The sequence below is a fragment of the Podarcis liolepis genome (assembly GCF_965112155.1).
Source record: "Podarcis liolepis genome assembly, chromosome: 16".
Taxonomy (NCBI): domain Eukaryota; kingdom Metazoa; phylum Chordata; class Lepidosauria; order Squamata; family Lacertidae; genus Podarcis; species Podarcis liolepis.
In genome coordinates, this window is record NC_139567.1 from 31,557,094 (window position 1) to 31,564,251 (window position 7,158).

Genomic DNA, 7,158 nt, shown 5'->3' on the forward strand with positions numbered 1-7,158 from the left:
GCAGTCAGCTGTCAATCTCAAGAAAAAAGGACAAATTAATAGCTAATTAAAATATTTAATTTACAACCAGGTAACCAGGTTAATGGGACTTTTGCTCCTGAACCTCAGTGCTCAGTGTCTGCACATCAGGGCTGTAAGACGTCACCTTCATTTTCACACAGGCTTGCAAGCTGTCATCTGTGAGGCGTGATCGGTGTTTGTTTTTAATCATGTTGGAGAAGACCTGCTCACATACATATGTGGAACCGAAGATCGACAGGACTCCAAATGCATACTTTTTCATGTTTATATAAGTGTTGGGGATGGCATTCCATGTTTCGAATACAAGTTTGTCCTGTTTGGGAAGGTTTTCAATATCACTCCATTTATGATTCTGAGCCAGAATGGCCTTCTGGCGGGCAACATCCTCAAGAGTAGCGGTCAAGCATTTGAAATTGGACACCCATATATCTTTGTCGGCTATATCGGCCAGTTCCAGCTCAAGATCAGGTTGACTTACACCTGGAAATGCAGTCATATTCAATAGGGATGGATCGATCACCAGGGGAGTGACAGGGAAGGATAATGTGTTTTTTTCCTCTCTGAACCCACAGAATCGTTTCCCAAACGAGCTTTGCATTGCGGTGATTGCAGACTTGAAATATTCCAAATTTATCGTATCATGACTTTGTTTGAACTCTCTCAAAGAGGGAAAGTGAGACAGTGTACCTCTCTGGAAATCTTTGACAAACACTGTCAACTTGCGCTCGAATGCCAAAACCTCCTCCAGCATGTGCAGGGCTGTGCCTCCTTTCCCCTGAAGGCTTGTATTTAGCGTGTTTAGATGGGCTGTCATGTCTACCATAAAATGTAATTTTTCCAGCCACTCTGGCTGTTCCAGCTCAGCAAAGGTAAGCTCTTTGCTGGCCAGGAAGGTTTTTACTTCTTCCAAACATGTGACAAAGCGTTTTAGCACCTCGCCTCTGGACAACCACCGGACCTTGTTGTGGAGCAGGAGGTCCGAATATGTGCTTTCCACCTCATCCAATAGCAAACGAAACTGGTGGTGGTTTAAACCCTTTGCCATTATCTTATTAACAATCTGAATGACCACATCCATCACTTTTGTGCATTCGGGGGGAAATGTTTGAGCACACAATGCCTCTTGGTGCAGGATGCAATGAAATGACAGCAGCGATCTACCCAGTGCCTTCTGCAGTAGAGCCACAAAGCCCTTCTGTGCTCCTCTCATGCTCGGTGCCCCATCAGTAGCCACTGAGACCAGGTGGTTGGTGTTTATTTTTTTAGCACTTAAAAAGTCCAGGACAGCCTTACAGATATCCTCACCCCTTGTTTGGTCTTTTAGTGGTATCAGCTCAATCAGTTCTTCCTGTGACCCAAAAGAGTTCACATATCGGCAGAACAGCGCTATTTGTTCAATATCACCTTTATCTTTGGACTCATCACAGGCGATGGAGTACGCCACAGCTGAATTAATGTCTTGAATTTGCTGTTTGCTAATGTCTTCTGCCATTTTTAGGGTTCTGTCTTTAACAGTCTTCGCAGACAGAGGCATGTCTTTGATTTTAAGCACAATTTCATTCTTGTTTTTGAAGTCCATGTATAGATGTTCCGAAACCTTAATGAATGCTTCTTTTATATACTCTCCATCTGTGAACGGCTTCCCGTGCTTGACTATTTCCTGAGCGGCTACAAAACTAGCATATGTTGTGGAATTTGCAGACTTCACCCAATTCTTGAAATTATTTTTGCTCCTATCAACCTTCCTCATAAGTTCTGCAACGGCTTTTCGTCTCTCATCTCCATCTGGATATTTTTCAGCAAAGGCTGCGTGTTTATTCTGGAAATGTCTTGCAATATTTGACTTTTTGTTGTTTGCTAATTTCTCACCACATATTAAGCATACTGGTAAATCAGTCTTGTCAGTAGAGAATGCAAATGATTCTGTCCATGTATCATTAAACATTCTGTTTTCTTCAGAAATTTTTCTTTTCTTGCCTTTATCCATGGCTGGCCTACCGGGGGTCCAAAACAGGGACGTAATTAGAAATCAGAGGGCTCCATAGCAAAATTTGCTATGCCCGATGTCAGGGAACTGACATCAGAGCGAGAGGCGAAGGGGAGGCTCCCAGATTCTGCAGGCGAAGGACCCAGCACCAGGGGGAGAAGCAGCTTGGTAGAGGGGGAAGGAAATCAGCGCAACACCAGGGATAAAGGGGGGCAGATGGGGAAAGCGGAGAGAGAGCTCCGGGATTCTTCTCTGTACATCAGTGAGTAGAGCACAGGTCCTCCACTACCCACGCCCTCCCTGCGCAGAAGACTCCCGCGCAGTGAGAGGAGGAGGCGACTGGGAGTCAGACAGCTTCTATGCTGGAAGAGGTTTAAGAAACGCCCACAGACGGATTCTGCTAGCGACTGAGACAGCTACGCGGAGATGGGCTGTGCAGTCAGAACGGTTTAAAAAGGCAATTAAGCCTAGAGAGGCGGCAGTTTACGCACGCGTAACTCATACCGATTACACCCAATAATCAATGCCCCAAAATGCCATAGAAAATTAATCAGGGCCCCAGTGTACCATAAATCATAATCAGTGCCTGATGTAAATAATAATTAATAATGAGGAATTCGTCATTATAAAAATACCCTTTTTGACACTTTTTATTATTTCTTTGTTTGACCCCTCAGAATTACTCCTCCTCATAGAAATAAACATTAAATTAACAAGTTACCTTTTTTTGAGTGTGTGTTCTTCACTCCCCTTCAAAACAGTGACCAGTGTATATGCCCCCTTTCAATGCAGCCTGCTTACAAAGGCGGGACGACAAAGACCAGCAATAAGCTGTTGCATAACGTTCCCCAAGGAAAGTGTTAGCTATTCACCAAACTTCCCCCTGCTTAAGTTTAAAAAGGGGCTTCAGGCAACTAAAAAGGGGCTTCAGGCAACTAACTCCTCCTCCTCCTCCCCTCGCCTCCGCCCCGGAGCCACAGCAAAGGCTTTAAAGAGCCACATGCGGCTCTGGAGCCGCAGGTTGCCGACCCCCGTCCCAGATCATCATCACCTCTTCTATGCATCAACAGGAACAGAAGACCATTACCTGCAAGATATGGAAACAGAGGTCCCTGTTAAAACGTTCAAGCGAATGCGATCCAAAAAACATATAAGACAAATAATGTTTTACACCACAATTCCCATCATCCCAAGCCACCACATCATTTTGGACTCTTCCTCAACCCCAGCCTTGCCCTTCCGGCTCATGGGAGTTGTAGTCCAAATCATTTGGAGGGTATCAGGTTACAGGAAAGGCTGGATACGACAATTCCCAAATAAAAGTTTAGCTGTCGCCAGTGAGCTTCATGGCTGAGCAGGGATTTCAACCCTGGTCTCTCCTAGGTCATAGACTCGGTTTTTTATATACAAAAATGTATAAATGATCCTGGTTTTTCAGATTCCTTGAGCTTGAAAACACTGTATTCACAACTGCAGGTTCTTAAAGTATTTAGATTCCTTAAAATATTTTCTTAGAATTCCAATAAAATATACTTAGAATTTCTTATTTACTAAGAATTCCAATAAAAATAATTTCCAATGAAACTTCTGATTTTTTTTTAAACTTATAACATTTAATTCACATTCAGTGTGCTTTGCTAAATGTCCCACCCCTGCAAATCAAATATTTCCATTTAAATACTTTTGACCACAGGAAAAGAGAAATATTCACACAACCTGCAAAAATGCTATAGCAGACATGCAACCCTCGATGCACTTACTAGGCAGCAGGTCTAGTTTGAAGTAAAGATGCATGTTTAGGACTGCCATTATAATTTATTTATTTTTGCTTAGGCGTGGGGGGGAAACACAAGATCACGTAAGACGTTGGCCATTTTAATTCAAAACTTTCTGCCCTCCCCCCCCCCCCACAGTTCCACACTGCAATCACTACATGCTTAATTCTCCAAATTGTATAGCTACTCTGGAGTAAGGCCCACTAAATTCAATTGGGCTTAACTCCCAGACAACATTAAGGTGCTTTGTTTTGATATCAGCAACCTCCATTCCAAAAGCCACATTGAGCAGTGGGATTTTTGCATTTGCAAAAGCCACTTTGAACAGTTTACACATTTGGAAAGTTGCAATCCTGAACACGTATTATTTATTTGTTAGCAGCCGCATATCCAACATTGCTCAGGAATTCTTAGAAGCCAAAATAAATCAGTGCAGCTTTGAAATCAGTGGTTAAAAGTAGTTTTTAAAGGTTCAGTCCTCCATCCTGATTCAAAGGGGCATCCAAGGTGGATTCCAATCCACCTTCTGCCCAGCCCTGGTTTACTGTTTCCAGCAGTAATTTAACAGAACTCTTATCACAACCCCAAGTTAATACTGATGGGGTTAAATGAATAAAATAAATAAATATATAAAATAAAATAAATTCAATAATAGTAATAATAATAGTTTAATTATTTCATTGCAATTTTGTTGCCTTACGCCCAGCACAGTTTACTTGAATACATTAATTCATGGTAAGTGATTTGAGTTATTTGTTCATAAAGGCCGGTGTTTGTTTTAGTATCTTTCACATCTTAACCTTAAGAGATTGATAAGATCCCAACCACCACCAAGGAGCGATCACCTGCATGCAGACAGCCAAAATCTGCTCAGAGAGAAGATTACGTGATCATGTCCTGGTCAGAGCCAAACCAGAAGTTGTGGCAATACCAGGTCAGACTATACTTCACTCATCATTGCCTCTGGCATATCTTACAAGCAACCCCGGGGCTGTGGCTCAGTGGCAGGGCATCTGCTTTGTGTGCAGGAGATTTCAGGTTCAATCCCCAGCATCTCCAGATCTGGACAGGAGAGAACCCTGCTTAAAATAAATCCTGGAGAGCAACTGCCACACCGTGGAGATGGTCTGGTTCACAATGAAGCAGCTTTCTACATTCCTAGTTAAATCAGGGCCTTAATAATTTAAGAAGTGTCTGCAGGGTTCCTCAGCTTGGCTCTGAAACAGGGCTGACTCTCAGGGTGCTTCACACTGTAAATGCATCGATGAGACACTGTAACTGAGGCAACAAAGAGAGTTGGTTTGTTATTTAAAAAAACAACAACAACTTGCTGGATTTCCCTCAGAAAGGTTAAATCATATGGACAGACAAAAGAAGAGCCCGGGAGCTGATAAGGCTAAAAGGGAGCCCTTCTAGTCCAGCATCCTATTCTCACAGTGGCTTAAGCCATAAACAGCGACACACACACCCCAATCAGTGCCTCATAATCTTTTGCAGTGAAAAATGCACAGATTTAAATTAGGTAGGAATAAAAATGCAACCAGTCCCAAAGGCGTAATGAAAATTATCATTCTAAAGCAATGATAGTTGCTAAAGTATCTGAAACCAAGCTGCAGCAGACCAATAAAACGAAATAAGCCGTTGGACTTTCTGACTACGCTACTGAAATATAGATTGCAGAGTTGGAAGGGATCTCTTAAAAACCAATCCAGTCCAACCCGCTGCGATGCAATGGGGAGACTGAATTTAGTGGGGCTTTCACAGGCTGAAATCTTACACTTCCTTGCCTGGGAGTAGGTCCTAGTGCACTCAACGGGGCTTACTTCCGAGGAGACACACACAGGCAAATTTTAGCCTCCCTTACTAAGAAGAAAGCAACCAAACGAGGCTTACTTCTAGGTGGAAAAGCACAGGATTGCCTTGCAACCGGTTAACAACATGCAGGAATAAGGATGGAACTCTGGGGTGCGAGTTAAGCTGTTTAAACGCACGTTTAAAGCAACACTTACTTCCCGCTCAGTTTCCTCGCCGCCATCTTGCTCCCAAACTAAAGGTGGCTTCCGCGGCTTCAGCCTTCTCTCGCCTCTCAGCCAATGGCAGCTCCCCGACAGCTCAGGTGACATTCGCGGCAAAAGCATCCGCTCGGATCCCTGCCGGCCACGCCCACAGCTGTAGAGGAAGGAGGGAACGAGCGGGATAGGCGCGCGTGCCGCACTTCGGGCTCCCATGCGAAGGCTGCCAAACGCAGCACAAAGACACTCTGCAAAATGAGAGCCCCCCCATTCGATCTATGATTCATAATGGTGGGGGCCGTATGTGGCTCGCCAGATGTTGATGGACTCCTAATCCCAATCGCCCCAGCCAGTAAGGCTAGTAGCCAGGGATGGTAAGATTTAAGAAAGTAAGAGACCAGGTATGGCCTGGACAGCATCTTAAAAAGCAGAGACATCACCTTGCCAACAAAGGTCCATATAGTTAAAGCTATAGTTTTCCCAGTAGTGATGTATGTATGGAATGAGAGCTGGACCATAAAGAAGGCTGATCGCCAAAGAATTGATCCTTTTGAATTATGGTGTTGGAGGAGACTCTTGAGAGTCCCATGGACTGCAAGAAGATCAAACCTATCCATTCTTAAGGAAATCAGCCCTGAGTGCTCATTGGAAGGACAGATCATGAAGCTGAGGCTCCAATACTTGGCCACTTCATGAGAAGAGAAGACTCCCTGGAAAAAACCCTGATGTTGGGAAAGATGGAGGGCACAAGAAGAAGGGGACGACAGAGGACGAGATGGTTGGACAGTGTTCTTGAAGCTACCAGCATGTGTTTGACCAAACTGTGGGAGCCAGTGGAAGACAGGGGTGCCTGGCATGCTCTGGTCCATGGGGTCACGAAGAGTCGGACATGACTAAACTAAACAACAACATGGCGCGGTGGATAGAGTTGGATTAGGACCTCACAGGGCTACTGCTGCTGAGTTCAGGTCCTCAATGCCTCAAGGACTGCCTCTCCCCATATATACCTACCCAGAACCTGCATTCATCCTCAAAGGCCCCTCAATGAGATCTGGATGGTAGCAACATGAGAATGGGTCTTTTAACTGCTTGGAGCCATCACTGACTAAATGTAGGTGCCAGGCAACAAAACACTTTTGAGCCAAATTTTTAACCTGGTTGACATTGTGGCTTCTAAGTGGGTGGGATTTGTTAATGCAGCTTTTCATGCGCATCAATGTTTTTAGCTTTTATTTCATTTCCACTCTATGAAGATTTTTATTTTTGCATTATACTGCAAGTTGCTTTGAGTTGTTATTTTGTGAAAAAAGTGGTTAATAAGTGCAATTGTGATAATGATTGGCTACATTCCACCACATACAGA

General features: G+C 43.9%; 1 long non-coding RNA gene across 1 annotated transcript; it reads right to left on the minus strand.

The window, feature by feature from the left end:
- Positions 1–1,383: 1,383 nt before the first annotated feature.
- On the minus strand, positions 1,384–3,763 carry LOC310695929. Its single transcript, XR_014520356.1, has 3 exons — positions 3,060–3,763; positions 2,730–2,801; positions 1,384–2,015 (listed from the first exon to the last, which is right to left on the minus strand). It is a non-coding gene; the product is annotated as an uncharacterized lncRNA (long non-coding RNA).
- Between the last annotated feature and the right edge of the window lie 3,395 nt (positions 3,764–7,158).